Source organism: Triturus cristatus, chromosome 10 (genome assembly GCF_964204655.1).
Source record: "Triturus cristatus chromosome 10, aTriCri1.1, whole genome shotgun sequence".
Classification (NCBI taxonomy): domain Eukaryota; kingdom Metazoa; phylum Chordata; class Amphibia; order Caudata; family Salamandridae; genus Triturus; species Triturus cristatus.
The window spans coordinates 419,801,309-419,821,393 of record NC_140593.1 but is presented as its reverse complement, the minus strand read 5'-3'; the positions used below and the strand labels follow the sequence as shown (position 1 = coordinate 419,821,393).

The following is a 20,085-nucleotide window of genomic DNA, read 5'->3' as shown; positions in this document are numbered from 1 at the left end:
CCACTTGTAGATCATAGGTTTCTTTGGCTGAGGTCAAAGGCACGGTTTGTTGTAAAAGAATGGCTTTTATCCTGCTTAAAGTATCAATTCATATAGAAGAGATGTTCAGTGAAGGCTATAAAGGCGACTCCCTGACTGTGTCTATTTGGGGGAACAAGACTTGCATACAGCAAGTGAGCCTAGAAGTAACCGTTACTAGATATGGGATACCTGGCAACATGCCACAACAGCTCTGATCATTCAACATGAGGTAACACCCATTTGAAAGTTGTCCAAACGTTGAATTAATCACAGCGGCTGATGAACCTTGCAGGCGGCAGGACAAGTTTGTGGTGGAACCGCTACAAGCCCTGTGTAAGCTAATATACCGACATATGAGTGAACCGCTCAGTGCATTTTCACAGTGTATACCGCTAATAAACACTTTACGCCCCCCACTCCAACATCTGTGTGTGTAAGGTAAATCCCAGGATGTCCTGATGTATTCTTTACCCAATCTTTCATATTTGCCTACTGGCATGTGTTTAAGGCAATACTGAAAGGCAGGGTTATTTTGCCATGTATGATCCATTCTGTAGCTGGTTTTCCTGCTACCGTAAATGGCAATTTTTCCAGTTTTTCAATGCTCAGCACTGTATACTTCGCTCCCCTTTGTGCCAGCTCGATCTGTTTTTCAGTGAGATTGTAATCAGAAAACAGAGAAGACATGTTGATTAAACGCCAAGGCACATAGCCTGCACGCACTTTTTGTAACGTCCAGCCTAATGACAGAATAGAACGTAATTGAGACTGACCTTGACACAGCAGGACCAAATCTTGTTCCACAATGTCTATAGCAGAGGATACAATGTTGCCCAATGACTATTTCCTGGATGACAGAGTTGTTAACCTATTGTCGACCACAGCGAGAGATTTCTCTGAATTAATACGATCAATTTCTCGTATTCTTTCTGCAGCGTCTACTTGGGTAACCTTCCATATTTTATTATATGCAGCATAGATGCCGGCATATATGGAACGTTTTTGACGCGGTTTTCTTGGACCTAGCAAGAATTCCCTAAGATCTGCGTCTTCTTTAAGTAAAGATAAGTGTTGTTACATCCTCTAGTGTAGATGTCTGTAGCCAATCAAGGCATAATTTTCCTACACTGTATGTTGTTACGACCCCTGGATGCTGTCTTTGAACATAGCTTGGGTCTGGCCTATTGATTGTTAAACCTTGTGTTTTGTTCAGGAATCTTTCTTGACAGATGTTTGTGTCTGTGGGCCACAGCAACCATTTTTTCCATTCAGAATCTGATCTGTTGTATTGTAAGATAGTATGTACGTCGACCACCCCCTGTGTAGAGCTATTACAGGTATAGGTATAGACGGTTTGTTCATGTCTTTGATCTTGGCTAACCCAAGGCAAGACATTTGTTGGACCGTGTCATTCAAAAACATTATCTGCTGTGGGATGATGCAGGCTCTAAACAAAGCTTCTATCCCCTGCACTTGCCAATCTTTTGAACTCCAGACAAATTTCGTGTCAATTGTCTTTTTCCAAAAGTCGAAACCCTGTCTAGACAGTTGGGCATTAAAGGCTGCAGAATAAATCTGTTTCATATTCGTTAACATATTTTTCGTTCCTGTTTTGTTCACATTTTTAAAGTAAAACGTTTCTGGATTGGATGTATTGTCCCCTTAAAAATATGGAAACTTCATTTCAAATGTTTTTGAGCTACCCCTTGGTGGTGTGGGACAATGTTCCCATTGGTGATACATAAATACATTTCTAGGTGTTTCAGATTTATGCAAGAAATGATGACCGTAGTGGTTGTAACAAAAAAGCTGTTCATAGTCTGTTGAACCCTCTAAGTATTCATGGTTAGAGCATGCAGCAGATCAGACATCATGTTATTAACAATCTCAAAGTCCCAATCATCAGAATAGGTACTGGAGGTAATAAAGTCACTTAATGATATCTTGAATAAGTGTGTTCACATTTTTACTTCCTGAGTCCAAAAGAATATATCTTCCATCTATCAATATGCTCAGAGTTATTACTAAAGCTAGCCAAAGTAGAAAGAAAAATATTCAGAAATAATCCATAGTTCAATCCATGGTGAAACCAGATAAGTCTTTTTCACGTGTTGAAAAAAGCCTTGTGCTTGTTTTTTGAAAGTTCTTTTGACTGGCGTCGTTTCAGACTCACTGGGATCCTCAGAAAACGTATCAAAGTTAATGAAATAGCCAGAAGCAGTTCTCTCAATGGTTGAAATTGCATCAGGATTCGTTGAAATCGCTGGAACCAGTAGATCACTTGCTACGTTGGTGTTGACCGGTGTATCAGGACGAACTGTTATTTGGGTTTCAAGAGGGATGAGTTCCATAGCATTGTTGCTTAGTCCTTCATTTCTTACTGTTGGATTCTCAATGGTGATGAGTCTTTCAGTTTGAACATCTTGTATAGTAGCTAGAGGAGTGTGTCTGATACTTGGTTGGAGTCCACATGGCCTACTGTTTAGTATCGGCCACATAGTGTGATATGATGAGGTCGATGGGCATAAATCTTTTCTCCTTTTTTCCAGCAAGGGGCGGCAGACGCACTGTTCTTCATCCGTGGATTGCTAGGACAGGTACTGGTTGTCTGTAAGAAGGCCCTAATTCCTTCTTGTCCGCGATCTCCTCTCTGACTAGATCCCCAAGCTTTGGGATCCAGAAAGGCCTTGCTGGGATGGCTGGTTTATTCCCAGTGGTGGTTGGCTTCAGGAAAACGTTGCTTTGTTTCGATCTTAGTTCATTTAAGTCCTGTAAATCAGCCAAACGATCTTTGATATCAAATGGTTTATTTTCCACCACTGTGCCTTTGCATTCGAGATCAGGAACCCACATTCTTGTCCCAAATAGGACCTCATGTGGAGTGACCCCCTTAGAGAACTTCTTGGCAAATTGTTTAATGAGTGTTGGACCCCATAAAGATGTTTAACCCACCCATCACCCAAACCTAATACCCTAGCTGTTATGGACCGCTTTATGTCAGGGTTTTTAGTTCCCACAACCGAATTTCCCTCAGGATGGAATGGAGAGGAGTACCGCAATGCAACGCCCAAACTGGCCATGGCTTCTTTGTAAGCCCGAGAGTTAAATGCAGGGCCCTGGTCAGAATGTAGTGTGCCAATTGCGTATGTGCCGATAAAGACTCGCAAATCTTTTATAACAGTTTGAGCATCAGCCGAGCGCTGAGGCCACATCCAAAGGAACCTTGACTTAGTGTTTGCGGGATTGCATTCGTCCAAGAGGACGCCTGCATGTAGATAGTCTAATGCTGTCTAACAATGGTTTCTGTACTGGGCAGGCTACTTCGCAGCCTGGTATCTCATGGCGTTCTGCCCTGCGATCTCTATTGCAGTCTATGCAGTTATTGATGAAGATGTGAATAAGTGCATTCATTCCAGGCCACCAGCACATCTCTTTTAATGTTAAAATTGTTTTAGAGATCCCCTGATGTGACAGACTCTCTCCCAGATGTGATTCATAAATCAAAGCTGCTCTATGTTCCATGTTCCACTGAACGCTGTTTGCATCAATTACATACGAGTATTTGAGTGGAAACTTTTTAGGTAACGCTGCACCACTGCTTTTGCTTGAAGCATTGACAGCCAACAATATCTCACTGTCTATTTTAGTTTTTGAACGAGTGATTGCAGCTACGGAAGCTGTTTGCACAGCCCCCTTCGGGGCTTCGTCAGACAATGAATTCCCTGCAACGTGAACGCCATCACATTAATGACTCAGCGTGTGTATAACGTGAGTGTTTTGTAGTCCGTCTCGCAACTAAACTACTTGTTCCCAAAGCGTTTTATGCTTGATTGTGCCACCTTTTGTATCTTTGAAACCATTTTGAAGCCAATTCTGTAAATATTCATTGTATGATTGTACACTAAAAAGAATTGCACACTATAAGTGTGGGGAATTCGCAATCCGTATTTTCAAGTGCCAATTTGAATGCTTGTAGTTCAGCTCGCTGAGCTGTACAATCTCCTAGAGATTGTGTTTTAGTCACCATCGGTCGGAATTTACCATTGCGCATACGACCTTTAACGATCGCGCAGGCTGCACTGTAAGCTTGCTTACTTTCCGTAGTGGGTTGTGCTGATCCGTCAGTATAAATTATGAATTCCTACTGGTCAAGAGGGAGAATCTCAATAGGAAGAGGAGATTTGTGTTCGTATTGCAGGAATGCTTGTGTTTTTAAATAAGGATCAAAAACATATTCAACATCTGTTGCAGCAAGAGAATTAACCCATTGTATCCATCTTGGATGTAAAGGATTTGCATTTGGAATGCTCGCTTTTGTAACTGCCTCTAAGGTTGGTACCGGAGTCACGACAATAATGCGTTTCCACTGAGCTAGAGCTCTTTCTTTTGCAACAGCGGTTTGAACTGCTGTCAGAATTTTTTCTGTCGAAGTGAATCGAATTTCTGCTTGTGTATACAAATGTAATTTGTATGCAATAGGTACTTTTTCACCTTCATTAAAAGTTAAGTAGGTGAATTCGAATTGACCCGAAATTATTTGGATCACTAAATTGCTTGTATTTAAGCGTTTGTAGGTGATTTGTTGCTAACAAGTCAGCTTGTAGTGAACGCAGGATTTCTGTGTGTTCATGTGTCCAATCTTTGATTTTGAAATCAGGTTTGATTAGTTTGTAGAGAGGTTTAACCCTTTCTGTGTAATTTAGAATGTAAGTTCTTCCAAAATTCAGGAAACCCAGAATCGACTGTAAATTTTTCAGCGTTTTTGTAGGTTGGAGCAGTGCACACTTTTCTAAAAAATTCACTGCCAGGCTTTTGTCTTCACTTGAAAGTTCATATTCTAGAAAAAGGACATTGAGATCGGCAATTTTTGATTTCTTAAAGTTGAATTTATAGCCCTGAGATGCAAAGCCCAGTATAATGGTGTTCACCCTGTTCAAGTGCCTATCCAGGTCATCGTCTGTCAGATAGATATCATCGACATATGACAATGCCTCGTTATCATAAATTTGTAGTTACTCTCTTACTCTTGCTGAGAATAACCCCGGGCTGTTCTTGAACCCCTGTGGGAGTCGACAGAAGTGACGCTGGGTCCCCATTATTGAGAAAGCTGTCAAGTACCTACTTTCAGGTGCTATGTTTTGACAAAAGAAACCATTTGAAATATCCAATGTGTTTTTATATTTTTTACGCACAATGTTATTCATTAATGCTGTACTGTGCACATTTTGCACAGCAAATGTCTTAGAACAAGTGTCCAGGTGTCTGTAATCCAAACTAGACGATATGTGTTGTCTGGTTTGGAAACAGGAACCAAAGGATTGTTCATTGATGAGGTGCATGTTTCAATCACCCCTCGGTATTCAAGTTGATTTAAGATCTCCCTGACCTGTTTTTTAGCTTCTTGCTTAATTGGGTACTGCCTTTGTGCAGTAGGTTGACATTTTATTTGGATTTTATGGTGAGATGAGTCCTCATCCCATCCTTCAGGATTTTTGTATTATGCAGGGGCCTGGGCTACTGCCCATTTCCTGGCATAAGTATATTTTAGATGTATAGGAACATGGTTGGAGAAGTCTGGCATAATGATATCTTTTTCATGTGGGCACTCCCTGACAAATTCTAGTGGCCACTCTTTTTCTTGTAGAAGTATATCATAACCCCTTGAAAGATTTTCCAAAAAGAGTGCTTTCACTTTTCTTGGTATGTCTCCCTCCATCTGGAGTGTTATCTCATATAACGTTTGTGGAGAACTAACCCTGGTGTCTACAGTTTCAACTGTTATGTATTCATTCAAGTCCACTGTCTCCAGAAGTTCCTTCAGTTTCTGGCGAGCTATTGTTACTTCTGCTGCACTGTCCAGCATTGCCTGACCTATTCTCCTACCTTTTTGGTGAATTGAGGTTTTGGTTTGTTTTTCTGAACTTATTGATCGTCTCTGGACTTCACACGTTCTTCTTTGTGATCTGACCGTCCTCTTCTTTCGGATGGCTGCGAAGATGTCTTAAAGGAATGAGAGGAACGTGTATCAGTATCTTGATACCTGTCAGGTTTTTTCAAATGATCCCTATTCCTGAGGTTATACCTAAATAAGGACTGGGATTCTATGCCTAAATAAGGGCAAAGCGAGTTGTGTCTATATATGGAAATGATTCAGGGAAACCTATATACAGGTATCTAAATCGAAACACAACACTTTTCCCTTGGTACCCATGGTACCTTTTACAAGGGTCTCACATGTGGCCAGAGAGGTGCCAATTGGGGGTACAAACGTACAGTTCAGGAAAGAACACAGGCCCTAGGAACCTGATTGGCAGGGACCCAGGGCACATCAAGTCGAAGTGCATCAGAAATCTGTCAAAAAGTGAGGGGGTTTCTGCAACTGAAACCCAGCTTTCTACACTGTTCCCATGAGGAACAGGGTCAAAACTGATTTGCATATGGCCGCGTCTGATCTGGGGTGGAGAAGTAAGATAAAGAAGGTTGATGGATTCAACCCAGATCTGTGACGGGGGTGAGTATCTGAAAGATTCAGCGCTCCACCCATCATCTCCTTGTATTTGGTTTGTTTGCCCTAAGTTGGCAGGGTATGTCCAGACATGGGTCATTCGCTCACTTTGCCACTGGATTCAAGCTTGCCTGGCTGATGAGGGGTGTTACCTTGTAACCGGTCCTAAGATGCTTATTTCTGGTACAGGGAAGACCTGGCTTAGCAGTTCGGGTTCAACTGTTCCCATGCGGAACATGGTCTTTTTTTAAATGTTATTATTATTTTTGTAAAGCAGCTCCATAGAAGACATACATATTATACATACATATATACAATTCTTATCATATCCACAGAATACTACTAATAATAAAAAAAAAAAAAATAATTTTACATAAATAAAGAAATAGTCGTTGATGCTTTCAATAAAGTGCACCAGTGCGACCTTTAGCTACCGGTAATTCCCTCAACATTTATTTCGTCAAATCTCAGACATAGTTTTTGTGATCAATATATACATTCCTTCAAATATTGCATCTTATGGTCATATTTCATTAGTACTGTAAACTAGGGGTGGGCTAGGCAAAGCTCCGCGAAACAGTAAAAAATCTCCGCGAGCACACAGAAATTCCGCGAACACTTTTGCTTTTTTGCAATGCTTATTTCCTGTTCACGAACGCTGTTTGTGTGCTCGGGGGGAAATATCTCGCGAACATGCATTTTCAGAACGCGAACAAGCAAAAAATTCTGCGAAGTCGCGGAATGCAGAATTTTGGACAATTCCGTGTTCTCTGCGGAACGCGAAATTACCCACATTCCGCGAGCGGAACGGAGTTTACCGCTCAGGCCTACTGTAAACCTGAATGTCCGATTTACTTCAATAAAGTGCAACAGTGATAGATTTAAATAGTCCACCATTTCTATTCAACATTCAATTCTGGCTTATACAAAAAGGACTTGTATATTCAAAAAAGCAAGATATCCTCTGTTACTCCAATCTGTTTCCGGAGCAGATTTAGCCAAAATCTTACCCGGTGTTGTTATCAATATTTTCCATAAGTTGCCCAGAGGCATTGAATCGTTTGATTCCCCCGACCCTTTTAGCAAATGCCTCCTTGAACTTCTTTGTTCGGCAAATCTTACTATAGCATTCCAAATATGTTGGCACTCTATTGGTCTTCCAAATTTGCAAAATCAATGATCGAGCAACCAAAGAACAAATTGTGATAAATACCTCAACCTCCTTTCCTAATACTTGATCTTGACTCTGTCTAGATAATCCAAACAGTGCCACCCCGGGCTCAGGCTCGATCCGTCTGTGTACTCCACTACTTAGGGTTTCAAATACATGTTCCCAAAACCCAACTATCTTTGGACAGATGAAAAAAGTATACAGCCAGTCTCCTCCCCCTAGTTGATTACAGCGAAAGCAACAATCTTCTATTTTGGGTTACATTCTCTGGAGAGCTTTAGGGGTGTAGTATGCCATCCAACGTGCCAAGAAAAACATTCTCTTGAAATTGGCTGCTCTTAATGCCTCATATCCTAATTTTGAGATCGCCTGCCACTCAGCCTTAGAAAAGGTACAATGTGTGGTCAACATGATCTTTTCTAAAATCCTTTTTACCAGCGCTCTCCCCCCTGGCTCTATAATAATCTGTACCAATTACCTATGCCTCTCATTTTAGTTCTGAATAATGCTGTTATTATTGGTGGGGAGTCACTATTTAAGTACCCAGAGCATCTTTTAAAAAAATGTACAGTCAATAGGTACCCAAAATACAGATGCTTACAGCGATCTCTGCACCTAGCTTCGAGTTGCTGCCTGGTTATAATTCCCCCTTTAACCCGAAAATATCCCAATTCTTTAAATCCATTTGTAATACAATGCCTAATATGGCAATTTGGTATGTGAAGACCCAGTACTTTACATTCACTCAGCTGCAAGTACCCATATCCCGCAGCTTGATTTTTTGAATAGCATGCTTTGAGTCTCCAACCATACTCCTGGAATGTTTTATATCTTGTCTTTTTTGGGAGTTTTGATGTTTTAATAAATATTGAAAGCCGGGATCCTCCCTCCTGAACCATCTTCTCTCAAAAAAATCTATCCTGGATACCCTTGACATCTATAACTCGTACCATCAGATCTAGAAGAGCAGCATCATAATATGTATATAGATGAGGTAATGCTAACCCTCCCTGACTTACATCTAGTTGCAGCACAGGTACACCTACTCTTGAAGCCTTTTTATTCCAAATAAAGCATTTAAAAAGTGTCTCTAATTCCTTGGAACATACTCTATTAATCGGGACATTAGTGAACAAAAAGATCAGTACAGGTAGAATGAACATTTTTATCAATGCAACCCATCTTATTAACGTAAGGGGAAGAAGTTTCCATCTATCCAGTAAATCCTCAATCTTTTTCTTCATTGTTTCATAATTCAACCTGTATAATTATGTGTATTGATTAATGACTTGTAGGCCTAAATAACGGATAGGTGCATGATTAGAAGCCTGCAGCTGAAGACTTACCGGAAGAAAATTAAGAGGGGTATTAAATAACAGCAGTTCAGCTTTGGAATGATTGATTTTATAAGCCCCAATTTCTTGGAATTGCTAAAGGTTTGTCAGTGCTGCTTCAATAGTTTGTCCTTCTGGCCTCAGATAGAATATTATATTGTCTGTAGACAATTTAAGCTTAGACATTCCATGTAGCAGTGCAGTTATATCCAAATAAGCCCTTATCCTAACGGTCAATGGTTCAATAAAAAAAGTGAATAAAACAGATGAGAAGGGGCAGCCCTTTCGAGTTACCCTGTTTATTTCCACAATTCCAGCTAAATTGGAGTTTAAGACATTGTTTGCTTGTGCGCCTTGATATAGACAACAGAACATACAGCTAAACTGTAGTAGAAACCCAAAATTCTCTAAGCCAATAAAAAGAGTGTCCAAGTTGACTAGGTCAAATTCTTTTTCCGCATCCAACATCATTATAAAAGATGGGGTGCGGTTCACATTAAAAAAGTCAAGTGCTTGTACTAAAAAGCCTGTATTAGATGATATCAACCTGTCAGTCCCCAAATCATGTCCGATCCCTATGGATTATTTTCTGTGCTATTGAGGTCACACGATTGGCCCAGATTTTCACAAAAATTTCATAATCGGTATTAAGTAGGCTAATCGGCTTTTATGGATATTCATATCCGAATAACATTTTTTTGAATTGAATTGAATTAAGTAGGCTAATCGGCCTGCATGAGTTAATGTCTCTTGGGTTCTTCCCCTTCTTAACAAAACAAAATGATTGTAGATTCCTTAAAATTTGTCATAATCTCCCCATCTCCTTTAATAAAATTAAATAATTCAACTAAGAAGGGAATCAGTTCTTTAGAGAAAGTATTATAAAATTCTAAAGGAAAGCCGTTGTTGTCACAGGTCTTACCACGAAGCATTGCGGCCAAAACATTTTGAATGTCTAAAGTGTTAATATCTATGATCAATTCTTCTGATTGTATATTAGTCAGATTCTGAAGTTTTACAGACTGAAAATACCGACCTATGGTCTCATCTGAGGCTGTGTACTTTACTGCATATAAATTATTATAATGCTGTAGGAACATTTTAGCTATCTTATCCTTTTCACAAACTAATGTCCCTTTTTCTGGTTCAACTAGTTCCGTAATCATTGCCACATCTTGCTTGACCCTAGTTGACCATGCTAAAAACTTTCCCACAATCTGACTTTCCTCCTAGACCTAGTGCTGGTAGAGCCATGAACTCTGTATTTCTTCTAAAATAAAGAATTCTTTCAGCTTCTGTTTCACTTTTACTAAGTTTTGTGCACCCTGTCAACTAATCCTATTCTGTAAAGCAACATCCACAGAGGTTTGAAGCTCTTTTATACGTTTTGCTCATTTTTTTGCTTGAGAGGCTTTGAAAGCAACAATCTTCCCCTGGATAGCTGCCTTAAAGGCACCCCAAACTGAAAAAACAGAAGCAGTGCCCTTATTGATCTGAAAAGAAAAATTTCAATTCATTTTCTGGTATTTGCTACCCATTCCTGGTTAGAAAGAAAGCCACAGTCAATCTGCCACCTGATCCTCTCCCTCCTCCTAATTTCAAACTCCAGATCTATGCTAACCAATGAGTGATCAGAAAAAGCATTGGCCCATATATCAGAGTCTATACAATTAAGAGAATGCGAAATTAGAAAAAAAAATCAATACCAGAAGCTGATTTAAATTGATGCGAGAAGCAGGTATAAAGGGAAAATTCTGGATGAGCTCTGCGCCATCAGTTGATACTCCCGTTTCATTTTATCTATTAATTTTTTGGTGCGCTGCTTAGCTGTTTCTTAGTTTTATTGGAGGTATCCCTTTCTAGATCCTATATAAAATTAAAATCCTCTTCTATAATTATAGGGCCTTCTGCTCCCATAGCCACCTTGTTTATCTGCATAATTTCATCTTCCACCCGGATCTCTGCGAACTTGAATCTCTTCCCAATCGGGCCCATGGCCTAAATACACCGCTAGCCCCCTTACTGCCAGCCCTGCTGAGGCAAACTATGATCAATGATAGAATTTAGGAATAAAATGTTTTGGCGTATTAGTTTTAAGATGAGTCTCCTACAGAAATAAAATCTGTAGAGAAAATTATGTTAACCACCTGATTAGCGCTCCATACTTTTGTTTGTTAGATAACCCCATAACACTGCACGATAATATTTGAATTTTAAGACTCATCTTAACAGTTGAACCCCTTTTCTTCTATAGCTGTTTTCCATTAATGCATTTTTTTGCTGTCTCCCTAGAACCTGCTTATTTTTTTCTTCCACATGAGCTCTCCAACACCACTCCTCAAAAACCCCCTGTGCTACCAAATACCCCCCCATACCCAGTGACCCTCACCTAGCTAATCCTTTCCCACCCTAGAAGATGGGAAATTACCCACAATACCCATCTCCAACTTCCCTCAGAAGGCACCATCGTGGACACCTGGACTGGGTGCCATGTTGATGCACCCATGTTGAGGACGCCCCCCCAACTTAGCTACTGTTCTTAATATATGATACATGATTTCCCCTTTCTCTACATTTATTACATAGAAATTCTTTGCTTGTTTCCGGGCCAGGGAAGATCTGGCTTGGCAGTTCAGGCTAGACTGTTCCCATGAGGAACAGGGTCAAGACTGATTTGCATATGGCTGGGTCTGAACTGGGATGGCGAAGTGAGCTAAAGAACGATGAGGGATTCAACCCAGATCTATGACTGAGGTAAGTGTCTGAAAGATTCATCTCTCCGTCCATCAACTCCTTGTGTTTGAAACATTAAATTGGCAAGCACGTTCAAGAATAAGCATCCCCTAGTGTGATTTTCAGGTGCTAGAACGTTACCCGGCGAAATTTCTCAACGCGGGTGGTCGCAATCCACTCGAGTGGCAGGTAGAAGCAGCTCCTTCTGGCACACTGCATGGTGCTGTTTGCACTGATTTTGCAGTGCGGAATAAGCTCCCAGCTCTAAAAATCAGGGCAACATGCCAAATTCTGCCTGCCTGTGATACTCCGTGGAATTTTGCTGCGTTTTAATGTAACTCCACATAATTCTGCTGTGTGAAACTCTGTGAGTTCCACTGGCCCCTGGTGTAATGTTATTGGGTGACAGGTTAGTGCAATGATGGAGGAGATAGTGTGTAAATATATATGTGTTGTACTAGAGTGGCAGCACAGATACAAGGATGGAGGCTCCTGATTTGTTACATATGAGGATGTTTTCAATATATTTTAGTTCAATTTTTTTTATGTTATTGAATTTAAGAAGCAACTTTATCACAGCACTCTACATAAAATTAGACAAAACATGCAAAATACAACAATCTTTGGAAAGATGTAAAATGATTAAGGGCAATAAGAGAGAAAAAAGACAGTTTCTTTAAAAGCAGAAAAAAGGAGTGGAAGGTTAAAGTAGTGGAAACAGAAAAGAGGAGTTACAATCCTTAGGAATCACTGGGAAAAATTGAGGCAGGCAAATGCGATGCACAAGAAATAATAAAACACAGAAAACTAAAAATAGAGACTGTGGAGGGATGTTAGTGTAGGTCAGACATTGCCAGTGGAAGGACTTTTCAAGAGAAGATACAGAGAGGAGTTCCAGAAAGACAGTACAGGAGTCAAAGAACATTAGAACAGCTGAATACCATGTTAGGTAGAATAAATATTATGTAGTTTGGAAAGTTAAGAAATTGCACTTTTTCAGATTTTAGGTGTGCAATCCGCAAGTATTTGTAAAAGAGGAGACATAAGAAAGTGATGAGTTAAAAATAAGAGCTAGTTTGTGGGTGGCAAGGGGTAGAGGGAGGGAAGATGGAGGAATAGGAATACAGTTAGTAGGAGACACACTTTTTTGGATGGATTGCAATAAAGAGATTTAGAAGATACCCATTTTGCCTTTATGAAAAGAGTAATAAGGGAACACATATCTGGGCAAGATCGTTGAGTAGATTGGTCATACAGGACATTCTGATCTCTACTACTCAAGAAATTGTATGTGTAGCTCATTCACTTACATACATCAATAATATGAATGGATAAAAGACCCAAAAATGAAGGCAGACATGTCTATTGAAAAATGGGAACTGAGTGACCTGTTTCAATCTTACTACTGAGGTATGGTTTCAACCAGTTACTCATGGTAATAAGGAAAATACAAATAATCCCATTGGATAATGCATACACATATATGAGTTAAGAATTGTCAAACAAGAAGCACACAATGACCACATGTGGTACCTGGCATACCTATAGAAAACCACTAAACAAACAGCAGGGTTTAAGACAGCCGATACCTCCCAAAACTGGGAGGGTGGTGTAATCGTTCTGTAGTGAATGGGCAGAGGGTAAGGAATGATAGCTTGTTGAGGAATTAACAACGGACTGGATCCTGTCCATCTCTGTTTTCAAGAAGAGTGTGTCCATGCAGTTTCACAAAGGACATTATGGTAATTTACTCTGCTATCCATCCACTTGAGTAAAACGTACAAGTATTGTAGTATGTGAAGAATCACTTGGAACACGACACATGGGTTTTTTCTGAAATCAGAAAGCATAAACAATTAAATACTTCATAAAGGATAAAGCCCAACATACATATCAGTCAATTAGAGAGTATATTCTGACCAGAAGAAATGGTCTTTCCAGGGAGAAGGAGGATGCATAGATAAAGGGATATGAAGTGCTGGGGATTAAGGAGCTGTTTCATTTATTAAGCATTCCAGGGCATATCTGCATTTTTAAGGCAATCTTTATCATTTTAACTGTGTATTGGAAAAACTGGCCACATAAAATTGTTTACTTATAGCAAAGATATAATTCAGCTTATGATGTGAAACGTCGATCAATTAATCAATCAAGCAGGGAATTGTAAGCGTGCTACTCACCCGTGAGGGTCTCAAGGTGCTGAGGGGGGTTTTCAAATGTTTGTACTCATTGAATTGATATAAATATTTCAGTTTACTACTTTCCATGCTCTCAGATACACCACAGACAAAGTCTGATTAGGAAAAAGGGTGATTTCTCATAAACTAACACATATCTATCAAGGGCCCTGTCACTAGAATGGATATATTCATTTGGATCAGTCCTATTTCCATTGTAATCTTGTGAAAGTGATTTGTGATTTGGGCCATGAATGTATCATCTTATGTTACTGATCCTGACTCAATAATATATTCTTGTTCCAATGCAATGTAACCATCACCATCCTTGTGCCTTGTGACATACCATTGTGTGTTGAGAGAAGTTGTGACACTGGGCCAGCTTTTTGTCTTGAAAAGTATCTATGCTGTCCCATTAAAAGGACCTTGCTGAGAAGTGTTGATCATTTTTTCCACAGAACATCATGATACTTTGTTATGCAAAAATCAGTGTTTTCTGGCTAACTTATTGTTTCAGCCACTAACTCTTCTAGGGTATTGTTACTCAGGGTCTGTTAAGAGATTTGTAAACCACCTGCATTTATATCTTAGACTATTCTTCACAAGTCATGGTGTGACCCATGAGCCTAATTTCGTGGAAACTCTTAAATGTGAAGTTGCTGTTTAACACAGTGTTTAGACCACCCTATACATTCCAGAACTGGTGGTCACTAGGGTAGCCCTGTTTTCTTTCTTCTGAATTACCCCTTCTGTTTTTCAGGTTACTTCAGATGAGGAAGATGAGGTATATCGAAACACAAGATTACTATATATTTTCAATGTCAATGACGACAAAAAGAGGAAAATCACATTGATATCCACCAAGGTATGCATAATGTTTTATTATGTGTGAGTGTGTCTGTAGATGTGCGTGTGTGTGAGAGAGAGAGAGAGAGAGAGAGAGAGAGAGAGAGAGGGTTGCAAATGACTTCCTGATGGTTAGTGAGACCTATGAGAAATTAACATTCAGGTTATTTGAATCTAGCTTAAAGGTATAGTAAGTGTAATTAGCATAGTTTAAGCTATGCATGCTAATTGAGGGCGAAAAAGGCTTAAGTGCATTGCTTCATCCGTCCTCCTACTGTTTTTGGTGGATCTTCAATGGTAATTTTAAGTGAGAAATTGCCAATTGTGTCTTCAGAATGTCTGTCAATACTCACAACCCTTGTATGAATGGGGAAAATGGGCAATTGAACAGGGGCCCAGCCTTCTAAGGGCTGCCTTGGTAAAGTGATTGGACAGTTAGAAGTCATGCTGTTATCGGTATGCATAAAAAAATACATTTACAAATTTGACAGCTAGACACTCACATTTAATTGAACATTAGAAGGCATGACTGTCCTGCCCGACCATAAACCTCATTCTTTCAGACAGTTTGTGGGAATTAACTTAAAAAAAATAATACAGTCTCATGTTTCTCTTGTTACCTCACAATATCTTTTACCTCCCTCTAGACAGGTTCTACATCGCTATGTAGCTGCCCTTTCTCTCACCCTTCCTCAGGTCTCTCTACTTAACCTATGTCTACTTTATTTGCCTCTCAGTACACTTGTCACTGCCCCACCTCTCTCACAGGACCTTACCTCTCTCACTACAATTATATATGCCAGAATCTTTATCTCTACCTCTCTACCTCTCTATTAACGTTAACTCCATTTTGCTCCTCTTTCTGCATCTTTCTGCTGTCACCATCTCGCCTCCCTGCATCTATCTTCTATCTAATTTGCCTCCATAGAACTATAATTTCTCTCTTTACCACTACTCACTAACTTTCCATTTACCTATACCTCACCTCTCTCCACCTCTTTCTTGACTCCTGTTTTACCTTACTTCTCGATGTACTTGGCCCTTTGTTTATACCTTACTTGTGTACCTCCTCTCTCCCTTTCTACCTCTGTTCCATGTACCTTACCCACTTGTATCCGGCTGTTTATCTTTTTCTACCGCTACTTCATATTCTTTATCAGTACCTCTTGCCTGTCTCATTTCTCCTTGTATTTCCTTCTCAATTTTCAAGGTGCCTCTACCTAACCTCCCTCTTTACCACTCCCTTTTTCATATATATCTACCATACCGCCCTCGCTCTACATCTATCAATCAATCAATCAATCAATCAATCAATCAATCAATCAATTTGTAATTGTAGAGCGTGGCTTATCACCTGGGAGAGTATCCAGGTGCTGGGGCTTTGTCCAAGAGCCAGGTCTTGAGTTTCTTCCGGCAGTCCAGGCGCTGGGTTGCTGGGCTTAGTTGACGAGCCGGGTCTTGAGTGTCTTCCTGAAGTCCATCAGCGAGGGTGATGTTCGGAGTTGCAGAGGGTGGGCATTCCAGGACTTGGTAGCGAGGTGGGAGAAGGAGCGTCTTTCACTGTGGCTACAGTAGATGTGTGGTGTCTAAGTAAGGGTTAGGGAGGTGGAGCAGTGGTTTCTGGATAGTTTGTGGAAGTTCAGCCAGTGGTTCATGTATGCTGGTCCTTTGTCTTGGAGGGCTTAGTAGGGGTGTATTAGTAGTTTGAATTGGCATCTTTTCTGGATGGGTGAGCCAGTGGAGGTTGCTCAGGTGCTGGGTGATGTGGGCCTGTTTGGGCAGGTTGAGGATCAATCTGTATTGTCTGGAGCCTTCTCATGAGTTCAATGTAGATTCCTTTTTACAGTGTGTTGCCGTAGTCCAGAGGGCTGGTAATGAGGGCTTGCATTACTTGTTTTCTGTTGCTTGTGGTAAGCCTTTTGAATATTCTTCAGAGCATGGGGAGAGTGTGAAAACAGGCCTTGGAGACTGTGTTGATCTATCGTTTCATGGTGAGTTTGCTGTCCAGGATGATGCAGAGGTTGCAGGCATGGTCTTTTGGTGTGGGGGTGGGTCCGAGTTCAGCAGGCCATCAGGTGCTGTTCCAGAGGAAAATATGGTTGCCAAAGATCAGCACTTAGGTGTTGTCCATGTTGAGCTTTAGGCAGTTGTCCTTCATCCAGGCTGTGACGTTCTTCATGCAGTTGTGGAAGTTGGTCTTTGTTGTAGTGGGGGTCTGCTGAGAGCAAGAGGATGAGCTGGGTTTCGTTAGAGTAGGATATGATGTTGATGTCGTGGGTTCTGATGATGTTGGCTAGCGCCGTCATGTAGATGTTGAAGAAGGTGGGGCTGAGGGATGAAACCTGGGGGACAACGCAGGTAATGATTGCGAGATAAAGGGGGGAGTTTATTCTCTGCATGCATCCCATGAGGAATGATGCTGTCCATCTGAGTGTGTCTCCTCTGATTCTAATCTAGTGCACTCTGATTCTGATCTAGTGCAGTCTTTTGATGAGGGCATGGTGGGGCACAGTGTCGAAGGTTGCGGAGAGGTCATAAGGATCAGGATGCCGATTCTCCTCTGTCGAGTATGGTGCTGACGTCTTACAGAGCGGCAATCATGGCGGTCTTGGTGCTGCGGTTGGCTCGGAAACCTGTTTGGGAAGGGTCTAGCAGGGTGTTGCTCTCCAGGTATTCTGTGAGTTGTTAGTTGAGGGCCTTTTGTGAATGACTTTGGTGGGAAACGGGAGCAGAGAGAGGGGTGGTAGTTCAAGAGATTACTGAGGTCTGCAGAGGATTTCTTGAGGAGAGGTCTGACCAATGTGTGTTTCCATGTGTAGGGAAAGGTGGCTGCAGTGATGGATACACTGAGGCTGATGATGAGTTGGTGGTGGATCTTGTCGCTTCCTAGCTTGAAGAGGTGCTGGGAGCACAGGTCTGTGGGATCTCCTAAGTGGATGAAGTCCATTATGGCTATGGTGTCCGGTGTGGTGAGCTCTTTCCCATGCGGTGAGATGTTGGTCTGGGGAGGCTTTGGTAGATGTGGGGAGACTGAGGAGGTCAGTGGGTTTAGGGGTAAAAGTTCCAGTAGATGATAGATTTCTTGTTGTGGAAGTGATTAGCTAGAGCATCACAGAGTTCCTATGAGGGAGGGTTTGTGTTCTCTGTAACTGCTGAGCAGGAGAACTGAACTCTCTGAGGATGCTGAAGAGTTCCTTGGTGTGGTTGATGCTAGCTTCGATCCAGTCTGCAAGTGCTTCCTTTTTTTAATCTTTGAGTCATTGGTGGTATTTGGTGAGGGCTGACTTGAAGGTGGCTCGGTAAGTATCATCTCTGGTAGTGCGCCATCTTCTTTCTAGTTGTTTGCTGCTGCGTTTCATTTTGCTCAGTTCCGAAGTGTACCAGCTGGCTTGTTTGGTGGATCTGCAAGTTTTGGCTGATATGGTGTGGACAACACAGTGGCGGCGTTGGTGATCCAGGTGTTGAAGTTCTCGACTGCCTGTTTCAGGTTGGCTGTGGCGTCTGGCTGGGTGGTGTTGAGGGAGTCCATCCATTGGCTCTATGTAACTTTACTCCAGCTGAGGGAGGAGGTTATGTGGGGGTTGAGGGTGGTGCAAGGTGGTCCTGTGATGGTGCACGATGGAGTAGTCAGTCGAGGTGAGTTCCATGGTGCGGCTGTATTTAACTCTGTTGCTGGAAGTGAAGAAAGGGTCTAGTGTGTGTACGGCTCTGTGTGGGGAGTCTGTGGTCAGCTGGGTGAGGCCAATGTTATCCATTCATTCCAGGAGGTTGGCGGAATTTGTGTCTGTGGGGTCGTCCAGATGGAAGTTGAGGTCTCGAAGGAATATGCAGTGGTTGGATTTGATGGCGAGTGGGGTGATGAAATCTGTGATGGTGTCGCAGAGGCCGGTTCATGGTCCTGGGGGTCTATAGGCGAGGGTACTTTTAATGGTTGTTTTGTTGTTGGTGTGAAGTTGGAAATTCAGGTGTTCCATGATCAGCAAGGTTTTGTCCTCGGTGGTGGTGCAGCGGATTGAATCTTTGTGGAAATTGACGATGCCACTTCTCCATGTTTGTTGGTGCAGTCCCGCTGTTTCATCTTGTAGCCATTGGGCATTGTAGTAGCAATGTCGAGGCCGAGGAAAAGTTGAGCCATATTTCTGTGATAAAGGTCACGTAGGGGGCGAAGGTAGAGATGCTGTCCCAGACTTCAGTGCCATGTTTGCACATCGATCTGGAATTTATCAAAAGGCATTCAAATGGGTCCAGGGTGGTGTCAGCTGGCTGAGTGGGTGTGGCAAGGGTTTCTGCGTGGACAGGCTGTCCTAGCTTACAGGTGAACTGACATTGGTGGCAGATGAATGGTCCTTCTGTGAAGCAAAGCAGCAGTTGTTATGACGTCTGAGGTCCAGAGTTCAGAACTCTGTAGTGGAGTATCTGGGTTCCTGGTGCTGGGTGCAGCCCAGGAAGAGAGGAGCTTGCAGTTGGCACGCCTTAGGCACTGCGGCCTCCATTAAGTAGGTCCTGGGAGGGATGGCGGGGTTGCGGGTGGTGGGAAAATGGCGAGTGGCAATGGACCTGGAGCCTAAAGGCATGGAACCCAGAAGGGCTGATGCCGCTGGAACCTAGAAGAGCTGCCCTGACTGCAGAACTGGTTGTCTAACAAGGCTGCCTGGGGAGGCTTACTCCCAAGGGCAGGAGGGGCCTAACAGGAGTCAGGAGTGAAAAAGAGGTGACTGGCAGCAAGGGGAACTGGGAAGAAGTCCCACCCAACTCTCCCCACCTTTCTACTTCTGTATCACCTAGCCTATCTTTCTCTATCTCAAATGTCTCTGTTTTACCCATTTTCTCTCTACGCCTCATCTCTCCGGTCTAACTTTAACCGCATCCCTCTACTTTTCTCTCTACCATGCTATTCCCTTTACCTGACCTGTGGTCCTATACTTTCTCTCATTTTGCCCCTTTCTCTATCTTACCATTCTCTCTTAACTTTTAATTTTTGTATCTAAAACTCACTTCTCTATGTTATGTTATGTTATGTTAAAATTATTTATAAAGCGCTCGTACACCCAGAGGATTCTTGGCGCTATAGCAATGATGTTCTAAACCAGGAGGTTATAGGTAAGCCTGCGTGAATAAAAGGGTTTTCAGGAGGGTTCTGAAGTGTGGAAGAGATGTTTCAAGTCTGAGTTCCAGGGGAAGAGAATTCCACATTTGAGGTGCCAAAAAGGAAAAACTGAGTCCGCCATGTTTTTTCCGGTTAAAACGAGAGATGGTGAGAAAGTTGGCATGAGACGAGCGTAGGGCACGAGTCGGGGT

General features: G+C 41.8%; 1 long non-coding RNA gene across 1 annotated transcript in view; it reads right to left on the bottom strand.

Moving 5' to 3' along the window:
- Positions 1–13,121: 13,121 nt before the first annotated feature.
- Positions 13,122–20,085, bottom strand: part of LOC146789550 (uncharacterized) — a 61,163-nt gene continuing 54,199 nt past the window's right edge. Inside the window, exon 3 of the long non-coding RNA XR_014969823.1 lies at positions 13,122–13,597. This is a non-coding gene — a long non-coding RNA (uncharacterized LOC146789550). The remainder of the gene's footprint in view (positions 13,598–20,085) is intronic.